At 42.3% G+C, this 15,274-nt stretch overlaps 2 non-coding genes across 2 annotated transcripts; one reads left to right on the top strand and one right to left on the bottom strand.

Annotated features, from left to right (window-relative positions):
- Window positions 1–3,281: 3,281 nt before the first annotated feature.
- On the bottom strand, window positions 3,282–3,363 carry TRNAS-GCU (transfer RNA serine (anticodon GCU)). Its single transcript has one exon. It is a non-coding gene; the product is annotated as a tRNA-Ser (tRNA).
- A 4,391-nt stretch (window positions 3,364–7,754) lies between these two features.
- Window positions 7,755–7,826, top strand: TRNAW-CCA (transfer RNA tryptophan (anticodon CCA)). Its single transcript has one exon. It is a non-coding gene; the product is annotated as a tRNA-Trp (tRNA).
- The last annotated feature ends 7,448 nt before the right edge of the window (window positions 7,827–15,274 follow it).

Raw genomic sequence — 15,274 nt, 5'->3', positions numbered from 1 at the left:
TTAGATCGAGTACTGGTCTCAAGTCTCCAGTCTTTTTTGTTACTAAAAAAAGAGGAGAATAGAATCCTGTGCCTTTCTGTTCCCGTGGAACCTCTACGATTGCCTGTTTTTGTAGTAATTCCAGGATATACTTGGTTAGAAGTTTTTGTTTCGGAAGGGAAGACGGTAGTCTGGTAACTCTGTAGAGCTCTCTGGGCGGCTTATGTTTGAATGTCCATCTGTGACCCTCTTGGATGGTGGATATCGTCCAGGGGTCTCTTATAAAGTGTATCCATACATGAGCAAATAGCCTCAACCTCGCACCCAGGTTGGGCTTGCGTGCCATCAAAACGACTTTTGTTGAACCCCTGAGTTGGGGTTTTTGGGCTTCTGCACCCTCACAAAAGATGGTTGTGGATTTTGCCAATTCCGCTTAAATTGTTTCCCTGGCCTATAAGACCTTGCTTCTCGATATCTTTCGGGTAGATGTCATCTAAACGGTGGGTTTTTTTGCTGTTTAGGTCTCCTATCTGAGGGAATGAGACCTGATTTACCTCCAGTAACTTTCGAGATTGCAGAATCTAGCTTAGGCCCGAATAGGTTTGTTCCGTCGTATAGTATTTTACACCAACTGGATTTTGAAGTCGCATCTGCGACCCAGGGCTTTAGCCACAACGCTTTTCTGGACGTTACTGCTGCCAACATTGCTCTCGCTGAGGATCTTATGATATCCACCGATGCCTCTGCCACGAAGTCTCCCGCCAGGCTGAGTTCCTGTAGAGCAGAAGTGATTTTCTCCCGTTCTGCTGCTTCTAGTAATAATTTTTCGATGTTAGATGACCAGCTGGTGATGGCTCTACCGACTGCTGCCAGTGTAACTGCCAGCCTGCAGGCCCCTCCTGCCGCCGAATAGGCTTTTTTAAGATCGAGGTCTATCTTTCGATCCATTATGTCTCTAAAGGTGATGGCATCTTCGATTGGTAAGGTTACATGACGCGCCAGGCGCATTAATGAGGAATCTACCACAGGTGCTGAGATGAGCGGATTTACCATTGGTTCCCTCGGTGGGTAAAGCTTGGCTAGCCTATTATTTAGACCAGATTTTTTATCTGGCTTTTGCCACTCATCCTTTATTAGCTCTTCGAGCTCATCGATAAATGGAAAAGTTTCGGGATCTCTTTGTAGGTTAGGAAAGTATTTCCTTAGTTTACAAGGAGCGTCCTTTTCTTCCTCCCATCCGATTGCCTTTTTACTGATCTCGCAAAAGGATCTATTAGTGCGAAGTCGAAGGAAGTGGGTATTAGTATTTCCTCCTCCTCTGGTGAATCCTCTTAGTCCTGGGGTTCGTAAGAAGTTGAGGCCGAAGTGGATTGTCTAATTGATTCGGATGTTGCTACCTGCATAATGGATTCTTTTACTGATTCTCTTATTATGTTGGATGCCTGTATTGCGTCAGCTTCTTTTTCGCAGGTTGCCTCGTCGAAGCATGTTTGGCATACCAGTTTGCCAGGTAGCGCTTGCGCTCCACAGACCCAGCAGGTATTAGCCGCAGGACGGATACACTGCTCATCTCGAGGCTGGTGAGAAGATGTTGAATCTCTATGGTGGGAGAATCTTAAATGACTTCTCCGAGAATGAGAGTGTCTTGAAGGTGAACGCTCTTTTCTTTTAGAATGTGATGACCTTGACGACCTGCCGGATCTACCAGTACAAGATGGTATTAGTGGCAGTTCTCTCTTTTTTTCTCCTCTTCATTACTTACCCATTATATGCCCCCTTACCTTGTAGTCCGTGGATGGTCTGCTGTGGCAGCGGCCTCCATAGGAGAAAGTAGAGTGTGTCTATGAAGGGAGAAAAGAAAGGAAAAGAATTCCCCTTCTTTTTTTTTTTTTAACATGTATAATTCAAAAAAAAAAAAAAAATTTCTTTTTTTTTTTTTTTTTGCCAGTGCTGAGAAGAGAGGGAGAGAGAGGAAGACTTACCAGCAGCAGGAACAGAGATTGACCAGCAAGGCAGAAATGAATGGAGCAGTACTTGAGTGGAGGGTGGTCTCTTACCCTACAAACAACATCTAAATGTCAGAAATGCGGTTTTTAAATAAAGCGCTGTCGCTGCGGCACTGACGTCATGGGCCGCGCATGCGCCCTAGCTATCCGCGGTGTTCAGCGCCATTTTGGATGCTGGCGAAAGAGGGTGCAGGCTATCCACCACCATGCAGAGGTCATTTCCTGGCGCCATGAGTCCGAGCCGGCCGCCATGATGGGACAGGCAAGGCGAGGAACTACAGCGCCCAACGTGCTCAGACGGAGACTAAGGAAAAAAAAATAAAGATGATTTATTATAGATACAGTGGAAACCTGCCAGGTGGTAAGAAACTGAACTTTAAAAGGTAAGAGGTGGAGACCGCTGCGCATTTTTAAACCTGTTTAAGGCTTTTTGAAAAATATAAGTAAGACATACCCCTGAGACCATCAGAGTGGGGTTCCCTGCATAAAGCTCGTCTGGAGGCTGTACAGTCAGGGCTTCCAACTAGGAGAGGCTGAACCTAGCTGGGGCGAATCGGCAAGGGGTTCCAAGCTCTAACCAGTCGATCCATCCAGGTGAGGAAAAAAAGGAGAATGCAAAGGTGGACTCCTCTTCAAATCTTATAGCTAACCAGTCCTATCAGGTTGTGGAGGCGGAGTTACAACCCAATGTGTGTGCTGCCATGATGCGTCAGGAAAATAGCTTGGAAGTCTACCTTCCAAGGTCCAAGTTCATTTGGGGGGGGGGGGGGGGGGTGTTTGTCCTTTCCTGGCTTGTTAGTGTCTCAAGAAATGAGACAATGATTTCCTCCATAGCTTGTAGACTCTATAACTTTCACAAAGACCAAATAATATACACTAATTTGGGTTATTTTTTTGCCAAAGTAATGTAGCAGTATAAATTTTGGTCAAAATTTAAGAAGAAAATTTACCAATCTGCACAATTTTATTCAGGAATTAAGAAAAATGCATGTTTTTACAAAAATGTTCTATATTTTATTATTTATAGCATAGCAAAAAAAAAAAAAAAAAAAAAACAGTGGTGATTAAATACCATCAAACGAAAAAGGACGAAAATGTCATATGGGCACAGTGTTGGATGACTGAGTAAATGTCATTCAAAGTGTAAGAGCACTGAAAATTGGCCTAGTTAGGAAGGGGGTATAAGTGCCCACAGAGCAAGTGGTTAGCTAATGCTAATTCTAATTTTTTAACTGACAACAAGCCTCGTTCACCTTGAGCAATCAATAGAGCACAGCAACAAAAAAAGGTCTCACTCGACGAGGATGGGATTCGAACCCACGCGTGCAGAGCACAATGGATTAGCAGTCCATCGCCTTAACCACTCGGCCACCTCGTCTACGTGCCTGGTGTTTTTAAAATTTTTGTTTTTTTTTTTAGAAAAGACTTTTAGAAATGAATGACATTCTATTGTGCATAAGTGGACATGCAAACACCAAGAGAAAACTAGGAAGGGAAATCATTGTCCGGTATCCTGTCATAGACAGATATTTCTATATAAACACAGCAACCAATCTTATTGGACATTATGGAGGAGGATGTCACCGAGCTACTACCTCCTCCAGTAGACATTTGAAGACCAGGCCTTTTCTGGCACTTTTTGTTTACAAGTTTAAATCAGTATTTTTTGCTCGAAAATTACTTAGAACCCCCAAACATTATTATTATTTTTTTTTTTAGCAGAGACCCTAGAGAATAAAATGGTGATCGTTGCACTATTTTATGTCACGCGGTATTTGTGCAGAGGTTTTTCAAACGCAATTCCTAAGAAAAAAAAGACACTTGAATGAATTTAAATTTTTTTTTAAAAAATTAAAAAAAAATAATACATAATATATATCCAAATTCTTTGTAAAAAATAAAAGATGATGTTGCACAGAGTAATGATGATAAACTACGATACTTAAAAACCTCTATAGACAGTGCTTTAAATTTTTTTACCTTTTACCTTTTTAGAGTTGCAGAGGAGGTCTAGTGCTAGAATTATTGCTCTCGCTCGTTTACGACAATACCTCACACTGTTTACATCTGGGTGCACGACTTATGCATGAGTTCATTTTTACTTATTTATTTTATTTTTTATTTTTACACTGCCCCTATTTATTTTTGGATCACTTTGTATTCCTATTACAAGGAATGTAAACATCTCTTGTAATAGAATGAATTTTATGGAGAGATCTGGGGTCAGTAAGACCCCAAATCTCTCATTTACCTTTAGAAGCAAAAAATCTTTTGCTTAAAAAAAAAAATAGTAAATGGTTTACTCCCGCCCTAAACTGGAAGTGACGGTTTAAAAAAATAATACACAATTTGTACCCCAATTTTTGTAAAAAATGAAAGATGATGTTGCGCCGAGTAAATAGATACTTTACATGCCACGCTTTTTTTTTTTTAAATCAAATCCTTTTTATTATTTTATATGGAAACAACATTAAAACACGCTCTTAAATTGCGCACTGGACGTGGAATGACGACAAACTACGGTACCTAAAAATCTCTATAGGCAACACTGTAAACATTTTTACAGGTTACTAGACATGTGCACTGCCGAAAAAAATAATTTGTTTTCATTTAATTTGTTTTGTTTTTTTGTTTGTTTTTCGGGTCATTCGTTATGACAACAATTCGTAAATTCGAAAATTCATACATTTTTTAATTCGTGAATTTGTAAATTCGTAAATTTGAAAATTCGAAAATTCATACATTCGAAAATTCATAAATTGGAAAATCCAAAAATAAGAAAGAAAATCTGAAAATTCGAAAGAATAACTAACTAATAAAAACAAACTATTAAATTATAGGTATTGGAATTTAATTTCAAATTTGGCTGTTAGCAAATGTAACAAATACGAATTTATCTAAAGTTATGAATTATCCGAAATAAGGAATGCCGCATCTAAACAAATGGAAAGGAACTAATTAATAATAAATAATAATAAAATATAATAAAAAGTTTTAATTATTATTATTATTATTGGTATGTATTATTATTAATTCGTTACGCTCTATTCGTTTAGTTACGGCATTCGTTATTTCGGATAATTCGTACCTTTGGATAAATTTGTATTCGTTACGTTCACTAACAGACAAATTTGATAGGAAATTCCAATACCTATGATTTAATAGTTAAGTTATTATTCATTAGTTATTATAAACAGTAAATCATCCACTTATATATATATTAATTAGAGAAACAGTTGATGGTACTGTTCATGACATAAGTCAAAAATGTGAAAGAAAATGGGAATACCACAGCGCAAACAAGCTTAATTGGGTAATAGTAAAGTGCTAGTGCTAATATAGACTGAATGTGCAAAAAACACAATGAATTGTGTGAAAATTCATTAAACAAGTATGTAGCCAGTGAAAACTCAAAATGTGCAAAAATGCATATATACTCCAATTATGAAATTGCTTTACCAAGTGCTAGGATTGAACTAAATATTATTTATTTTATTTATATTTATTTATAAATATTTTATATTTATGTATTATTATTTTATTTTTTTTGGCACATTTAGTTCAAGCCTAGCACTTGGTAAAGCAATTTCGTAATTGGAGTTGTATATATGCTTTTTTGCACATTTTGAATTTTCACTGGCTACATGCTTGTTTAATTAATTTTCACAAATTCATTGTGTTTTTTGCACATTTAGTCTATATTAGCCCTAGCACTTTACTATTACCCAATTAAGCTTGTTTGCATTGTGGTATTCCCATTTTCTTTCACATTAGTTAGTTATTATTTCAGATTTTTGAATTTTCGGATATTCAAATTTTGAATTTCTGAATTTCCTAATTGACAAATCTACGAATTTTCGATCATTCCAATTTACGAATATTCGTAAAAAAATGTTTTAAACAGGTTTTCGTTAACTCGGATATTTCCGAATTAACAAATTTGTCGAAATTCCTTAATCGCATATCGACCAGCCGCCACAGTTGTACTGCGGCAGAATGGCACGGCTGGGCGAAACGACGTTATGTAACGTCGCTTCGCCCTGTGGCCACTAGGGGGCACGTGAGCGCCGCTGGCTCGCTCCCCGAGCCGATGGGAGTGCCCGAAGGTCTCGATCACCGACAGGCTCCCGCGATCGCTCGGGGCACATGGAGAACCCAGAACGGTGTGTGTAAACACACCGTTTCCGGTTCTCTGAGCAGGGAACTGACAGATCGTCTGTTCATACAGAGTATGAACAACGATCTGTTAGCTTTCCTGCACTGTCCACATCCCCCTTCAGTTAGAACACAAACTAGGACACACATTAACCCCTTCACTGCCCCCTCGTGTTAACCCCTTCACTGCCAGTGACATTTTTACAGTAATCGATGCATTTTTAATCGCACTGATTGATGTATTAATGCCAATGGTCCCAAAAATGTGTCAAAATTGTCCGACTTGTCCGCCATAATGTCGCAGTCACAATAAAAATCGCTGATCGCCGCCATTACTAGTAAAAAAAAAAATATTAATAAAAATGCCATAAAACTATCCCATATTTTGTAGATGATAACTTTTGCGCAAACCAAACAATGTCTGCTTATTGCGATTTTTTTTTTACCAAAAATATGTAGAAGAATACGTATCGGCCTAAACTGAGGAATTTTTTTTTTTGTATATTTTTTTGGGGATATTTATTATAGCAAAAAGTAAAAAATAATGCGTTTTTTTCAAAATTGTCGCTCTTTTTTTGTTTATAGTGCAAAAAATAAAAACCGCAGAGGTGATCAAATACCATCAAAAGAAAGCTCTATTTGTGGGGAAAAAAGGATGTCGACTTTGTTTGGGAGCCACGTCGCACGACCGCGCAATTGTCAGTTAAAGCGACGCAGTGTAGAATCGCAAAAAGTGCTCTGGTCTTTGGCCAGCCAAATGGTCCGGGGCTGTACTATTTCGGAACGAAATGAATTGCACATGTCTACAGGTTACCTGTTTAGAGTTACAGAGGAGGTCTAGCCTAGGTCAATAAGACCCTAAATCTCTCCTTTTCCTTGAAAAGCAAAAAAAAATAAAAATTGTGTACTCCCGCCCTAGACCAGAAGTGACGTCATGTCGTTGCTCTGGTCCTCCAAGACCGTAGAGGTGATCAGAGACAATCTGGTTTCTAGCAACCTTTATGGGCATGACCTGCGTGACCTGTCGGATCATTTCATGTGCGTGCCGGTAATAACGGTAAGCCTAAGAAACACCGCTGAGCGGCGGGAGGGGGGGGATCCAACGGCCAAAGGGATCCAACGGCCAATTAGCCACTCAAACTCCTTTAATGAGACAGCTGGTTAAAAAAAGAAGAACCAGGGTTATGGCTGATATCTTCAGCCATAATGCTGGTAAACCACTTGCAAGGCACAACGTATATATATACATATTGCGGTCGGCAAGTGGCTAGAGAATTAGAAAAAATACAAAGGTGGACACAAAAAGATTACAAATGTTACATCATAAACAAACTCAACTTCAAGAATTTGCATAGTTTTTATAGAGATCTAACCAGCAACCTTGGCATTATTAGTACCACGGCTAACTGACCAGAGTTTTCTGGGTTTTTCATGGACCATGAATGAGTATATACACCAGTTTTCATGTTCAAACTATTGAAATACTATTGGTCTGTATGGAACATCTGATCACTACCCGTGTACTATTGTTTTATCTTGTAAAATGCAATAAAAACCTATTTGACTATTTGACTCTAAATGCTATTGATCCACATAACCAGAATTACCTCATGTGACTCTGTGGCGCAACGGTAGCGCGTCTGACTCCAGATCAGAAGGTTGCGTGTTCAAATCACGTCAGGGTCAACTGACTTTTGTTAAGGCTTACTACTTAAAGTGGAATGATGACATAAAGGAAATGCAAGCAGGCAGGATTTTTAATGCAGAAGAGACATACTGCGTCTCTCCTGCATTCATTTTCCTAACCTGCGTGTACACACCGTAAACTGACCGGCGCACATGCAGCTCAGTGTACACCAAGCTGTTTTGCAAACCATTTAGTGAGTGATTGAGAGATTGTTCTGCTGCCAACACATCACTTGCAGTCTAGGTGATTCCCAATGCTAACACCTACAGCAATTTTTTTAAGTCTGCAGGCTTAAATAATTTATGGATGAGTTGACTTGCTGGAGGAAGAACCAGTAAGTAGAATTATGGGACTATAGGGCCGGTTTATTATATCACTCTCTATTGGGACCTGTGTTTACGGCAGCGTTAATCTTTACGTCAAATTTTTCTTTTGTTTTAGTCATAGTCTTTTAACTAAAATGCAGTTTTTAGTCTTAGTCGTATTTTAGTCATCTGAATTGTTTTCGTTTTAGTCGTATTTTAGTCATCTTTATTGTTTTTGTTTTAGTCGTATTTTAGTCATCTGAATTGTTTTCGTTTTAGTCGTATTTTATTCATGTGAATTGTTTTCCTTTTATTCGTATTTTAGTCGACTAAAATCTCCAGTACATTTTAGAAGACTAAAATAGATTTAGGTAAATTGTAATGTATTTATTCAAAGTGTTACTAAACCCAGGAGCCTCTATTCACTATATCTGGTCTCCCACAGTACACAGAACATGGAAATGCAATTATTTTAGTAAATATAAACTGCTAAATACCTTTTCTTATCAGTAGTATATAGCAGTCTTGTGACTTCTATCAGTGTCTGGTTAAAGCTTGTAGGAGGAGTTTTCATTCTCCCCTCACTGTCCAATGAGGCTGCAGGACCCCTGACCCTCTGTCTGGACAGTGCTGATTGGCCCTGTGCTGATCACACACACCCTCCCAAGAAAAATAAAAATCTGGCAAAACACACCAAACTGAGCATGTGCAGAGTGCCTCCAAGTCTCTGTTCTACCAGCAGATAGATTTGTACTGTGGAAAAAGGGGGGGGGTCAGAGAAGACAGGATCAAACAGCCTTTTTACACAATGCGGAGGATTAACCCCTCAGGTTCCACAGTGAGTATAACAAGCATGCTTTACTGCATATACAGACCGATTTTACTGTTTGGTGTGTATTGCTAGAGATTTTCCTTTCTTGTTGGGAGAATGCATGTGATCAGCACAGGGCCAATCAGCACTGTCCAGACAGAGGGTCGGGGGTCCTGCAGCCTCATAGCACAGTCAGAGGAGAATGAAAACTCCTACAAGCTTTAGCCAGACACTGATAGAAGTCATATATATTTATATATTATGTAACCTGGGGGAAAGGTAGCAGGTACAAGAGCTTCCTGGGATAAGCAGGCTTTCAGGCACAGATACCAGAACAAGTGAAGTAGTGACAAACAGTGAAGTGTTTAATGGTGATATTTACAAGTCTATAGAGGTGCTGTACATTGTTCAAAACAAACAGAACAAAATAGCCAAACAAAAACCTAGCCGTGTCTCGGCTCTAACTATACACTATGCATGCCCTAACTACCAGACTGAGCAAGCCTACCGCTTGTCAGTTTCCACATAAACTACATAACAGCTTTTTACCAACCTTTTTGCTCTCACAGACCAGTGTTGTCTGTGTTTCCCAGGCAGAGAGCAAAAGCTGTCTGCTCAGGTGAGCTTAAATTAGCCTGGGGAAGAGGACCAAGACCCGAACTGGATCATGGATCAGAGATTCCTGAATGTGTACGAGAGGAGCCTGGGAGACGTACAAACCCCGAACAGGACTTTTCCTGGCTCTCTCTGGGACGCTCTGCTACATATCATCCCCCCTTGTTTCAACCCCAGGGTTGGAACACCTGTAGCACAACAGGAGTGAACACGGGACAGGGCATCTAGATTCTCCATCTCAACACCTGGCCTGTGTTTTACAGTGAAGGAGTAATCCTGTAGAGCCAAAAAGATTCCTCTGCTACTGAGGACCATTTCACCATTACAGAGTCTTTCCCTTTCGTAAGGTCTGTCAGTGGGGCAGCTATAGTTGCAAAATTTGGGAAAAATCTTCTATAATACCCCGCAATGCCAAGAAAGGCCCTGACCTGCTTCTTATCTCCTGGATGGCTTCTATTTTACTCACTTGACGTTTTATGACACCACGGCCAATAGTGTAGCCCAAATACTTGGCTTCCTCTAGACCAATGGCACATTTTTTTGGATTTGCTGTAAAACCTTCTTTGAAGAGGGAATCAAGGACAGCCTGGACACAGGGTAAGTGAGACTCCCAGTCAGTGCCACGTACCACTATGTCATCTAGATAGGCTGCTGCATATCATTGGTGGGGTCTTAGGGTCCTGTCCATGGCCCTCTGAAATGTCGCGGGGGCATTTTGCAACCCAAAAGGTATTTTTTTATATTGAAAGGAACCCTCTGCGATCACAAATGCAGTCTTCTCTTTGGCGCTACCAGTCAGGGGTATTTGCCAATAACCTTTTGTCAAGTCCAAAGTGGTCAGATAGTGAGCCTTGCCAAGTCGGTCTATAAGTTCGTCTCTCTTACGGAGAAACGCCGCGTCAGACGGAGCCACGGGACCTGACGTCACCACACCAGCTGGCTAGCTTCATCGCGGCCGAGCTGTCTGTTTCGATCTGATTTTTCGCTTTACTCTTGATGTCGGCTACCCATCATTTTGCCATTAAAAAGCTTTTACCTACTACACTATAGAGGACCCTCTGTTTGTTTGATTTCTCCCTACACATAACGAGTAATCCTACAGAGGCGTAGCTCATCATACGGCTATCGCAGCGCTCAAGAAGGACCCGAGGCGGATCCAAGTCTGCAAATGAAATCAGCAGTTCCTGCCGATAATATCCGGCATCTCTGAGCTCTGAAGACCCCCGTAATAGGGGTCCAGCATATCTGGTAAGCGGCCCCCCCCTTCTTTTACCATTATCCGGCTTGTTCAAAAGAAAAGGAGATGAAATTCCGCAATTAGAAGGAAGGACAGTTAATATAGAAATATACACTGAATAAGCTTACAGGACTTTTTATTTAATATTCACTTTTCAGGATTACACAATAGTAAAACAATTTATTTATTCATACCCAATATTATGAAACTTTAGGTTGAAGGTTAATCTTTAATCACCGTGTTTTTTTGACATTAGTAGCGCACCTGAATTTTTTTTTACTATGTGTCAAAGTTTGTCACTGCATTAAGCTTCCTGAAGTCGTTACAGAACCTCCAAGTGCCATCCGGTTTTGGGACTAACACGATGGGGCTAGACCAGTCACTATTGGATTCCTCAATGACATCTAGCTCCAACATTCTTTTAACTTCATCGCTGATGTCCTTTCTCCTTGCTTCAGGAATTCGGTACGGTTTGAGCTTGACACGGACCCCAGGTTCAGTAACAATATCAATGAACATTTCTCTCTGTTCCCTATCAGGAACTCTCTAGCTTCCTGTTTTGGGAATATGACAGGGTGTCTGTAATCGTGACCTCAGGGATCAGAGGGGACTCAGTAACCTTTGCCGTTACCGGGAGGGACCTCACAGTTAACACCAGTCTATCCTTCCAGGGCTTTAACAGGTTTATGTGGTAAATCTGTTCGGGCTTCCCTTTTCCTGGTTGATGTACCTTGTAATTGACCTCCCCAACTCTTTCAATTACTTCAAGGGGACCATGCCACTTAGCCAGGAACTTGCTCTCAACATTGGGAACTAACACCAGGACCCTGTCATCAGGTGAGAAAACACAGAGTTGGACCTCCCTGTTGTATATCCTCTGTTGGGCTGCTTGGGCCTGCAGTAAGTGTTCTTTTACCATCGGCATGATTGCTGCAATCCTCTTCTGCATTTGAGCGATATGCTCAATGACACTTTTATGGGGTGTCTGCTCCCCCTCCCAAGTTTCTTTGGCTATGTCCAAGAGTCCCTGGGGGTGTCTCCCATAAAGCAACTCAAATGGAGAGTACCCCGTGGAGGACTGAGGAACCTCCCTGATGGCAAACATCAAGTATGGTATCAGGAAGTCCCAGTTTTTCCTATCCTTGTCAACAACCTTTTTTAACATGCTATTTAATGTCTTATTGAAGCGTTCCACCAAGCCATCCTTTTGAGGATGGTACACCAAGGTCCGCAACTGCGTCACCTTAAATAACTTGCACAGCTCCCTAGTTATATGTGACATAAATGGGGTGCCCTGGTCTGTAAGGACTTCTTTAGGGATGCCAACATGACTGAACACCATAAACAGCTCTTTGGCAATGTTTTTAGCAGACTCAGTGCGTAAGGGAACTGCCTCAGGGTAACGGGTAGCATAATCCATGATTACAAGGATATGCTGAGGACCCTGGGCAGACTGGGGGAATGGACCCACAAGTAGGGATGAGCCGAACACCCCCCGGTTCAGTTCGCACCAGAACCTGCGAACGGACCGAAAGTTCGCACGAACGTTAGAACCCCATTGACGTCTATGGGACTCAAACGTTCGAAATCAAAAGTTATCATTTTAAAGGCTAATTTGCATGGTATTGTCCTAAAAAGGGTTTGGGGACCCGGGTCCTACCCCAGGGGACATGTATCAATGCAAAAAAAACTTTTAAAAACGGCCGTTTTTTCGGGAGCAGTGATTTTAATGATGCTTAAAGTAAAAAAAAAAAAAGTGAAATATTCCTTTAAATATCGTACCTGAGGGGTGTCTATAGTATGCCTGTAAAGTGACGCGTGTTTCCCGTGTTTAGAACAGTCCCTGCACCAAATGTCATTTTTAAAGGAAAAAATCTCATTTAAAACTGCTTGCGGGTTTAATGTAATGTCGGGTCCTGGCAATATGGATGAAAATCAGTGAGACAAACGGCATGGGTACCCCCCAGTCCATTACCAGGCCCTTTGGGTCTTGTATGGATATTAAGGGGAACCCCGCACCCAAATTAAAATAAGGAAAGGTGTGGGGCCACCAGGCCCTATATACTCTGAACAGCAGTATACAGGCTGTAGGTTTGTTGTTAAGTAGAATCTCTTTGTAATTTTGAACGGGTACATTTTTAACGTGTTTAGCTCCAGCCAAAAAATCTTTTTTAAGCTTTTTGGAAAACATAGGGAAGGGTTATCACCCCTGTGACATTTGTTTTGCTGTCTTTCCTCCTCTTCAGAAGATTTCACCTCACTTTTTGTCCCAATGGATTGGAAAGCATCAGTGGAAAGGAGAAATGTTTTTCCCATATTAACTCTTACAGGAGAGAATTTCCCTTCCTAGGGGTAGATTTATTCTCACTTCCTGTTGTCTCCTTCCGTTTGCAAGTAGGAGTCGTTTGTAAGTTAGTTGTTTGAAAGTAGGGTCCTGCCCTATATACTCAGCAGAAATTTGGGCCTTAGGTGTTGCTGTGGCCACAACACTGTAAGCCCTCACAGGGCTCTGCTGTGAAATATTAGATCAAGAATTGTAATTACATGCCCCTGTTGAACAGGAGCTGAAAAATTAGGCCTTAGGCACTGGTGCTGGTGCCACAACACTGCAACCCCTCACAGACACTCTAGTTGGAATGCAGGAACGAGCCCTGCTGCAAAGTATTGCATCAAAAATTGTAATTACACGCCCCTGTTAAACAAGGGCTGAAAAATTGGGCCTTAGGCACTGGTGCTGGTGCCACAACACTGCAACCCCTCACAGACACTCTAGTTGGAATGCAGGAACGAGCCCTGCTGCAAAGTATTACATCAAAAATCGTAATTACACGCCCCTGTTAAACAGGGGCTGAAAAATTGTGCCTTAGGCACTGGTGGTGGCACCCAGAACCAAAAATGTTCTTACAAGCTATCAGCGTGATGATTGAGGAGGAAGAGGATAATTACTCAGGGATAGTCACTCAGCATCAGCATAGGCAGTCTTTGAAGGGATCTGAGATTTCAAAAAAAATTATTCGGTTACATCAGCATCAGGTGCTTGGTAGCTGGTGGTGATCCAAGACTCATTCATTTTTATGAAGGTCAGTCGATCGACCGAGTCAGTGGACAGACGCACCCTGTGATCGGTTACCACACCTCCAGCAGCACTGAATGTGCGTTCCGAAAGAACGCTGGATGCAGGACAGGCCAGTAGCTCAATTGCATACTGTGCAAGCTCTGGCCAGTGATCCATCCTCAAGACCCAGTAACCCAGAGGATTTTCGGTGGGAAAGGTGTCCAAGTCTGATCTTGCCCCTAGGTATTCCTGCACCATGTAAAACAGACGCTGGCGATGGTTGCTGGAACCGATCATACCTTGGGGCTGCGGACCAAAAAATTGTCTGAACGCATCGGTCAGACAGCCACCTTCTCCACCGCTCCTTCTTTGACTGACCGAAGCCTCAGCAACACATTGTCCAGAAACAGGAGTTTGTAACCTCCCAGTCTCTGGGAACGCGTTGCACAGACCTTTCTGCAAGGCCTCCCGAAGATGTTTCATCCTCTGCTCCCTCTGCGATGGCAAGATAAGGTCCGCAACCTTACCCTTGTAACGTGGATCAAGGAGGGTTGCCAGCCAGTATTGGTCCTTCTCCTTGATACCACGAATACGAGGATCCTTACGCAGGCTTTGCAGGATCAGGGAGGCCATGCAGCGTAGGTTTGCTGAGACATTCGGTCCGGAGTCCTCTGGGTCACTAAGGACGACATGGTCCGCAGCCACCTCCTCCCAGCCACGTACAAGTCCATGTGTTTCTTGGGACTGATCCCTTAAAGACTGCTGCTGATGCTGAGTGCCAGGCTCCACCTCCATACTGACACAATCTTCCTCCTCCTCCTCTTCCTCCTCGTCCTCTTCCTGTGTGATCGGCGGGCACGCAGGAACACTGTCTGGATAAAGGGGGCCTTGAGAGCTAAGGAAGTCCTCCTCTTCCTGCCTCTGTTCTGCCTCAAGTGCCCTGTCCATTATTCCACGCAGCGTGTGCTCCAACAGGTGGACAAGGGGGACAGTGTCACTGATGCATGCACTGTCACTGCTCACCATCCTCGTGGCCTCCTCAAATGGTGACAGGACAGTGCATGCATCCCTGATCATGGCCCACTGGCGTGGGGAAAAAAAAACAAGCTCCCCTGACCCTGTCCTGGTGCCATAGTCGCACAGGTACTCATTGATGGCCCTCTGCTGCGTGTGCAGCCGCTGCAGCACGGCCAATGTTGAGTTCCACCTGGTGGGCATGTCACAGATTAGGCGGTTCTTGGGCAGGTTAAACTCCTTTTGGAGGTCCATCAGCCGAGCACTGGCATTATATGACCGGCGGAAATGCACACAGACTTTCCTGGCCTGCCTCAGGACATCCTGTAAGCCCGGGTACCTGCCCAAGAACCGCTACACCACCAAGTTAAGGACGTGAGCCAAACAGGGCACATGGGTCATTTGTCCCT

This window comes from Aquarana catesbeiana, linkage group LG03, assembly GCF_042186555.1.
Source record: "Aquarana catesbeiana isolate 2022-GZ linkage group LG03, ASM4218655v1, whole genome shotgun sequence".
Lineage (NCBI taxonomy): Eukaryota > Metazoa > Chordata > Amphibia > Anura > Ranidae > Aquarana > Aquarana catesbeiana.
The sequence above is the reverse complement of the archived record's forward strand: the minus strand, read 5'-3'. Positions and strand labels throughout refer to the sequence as shown.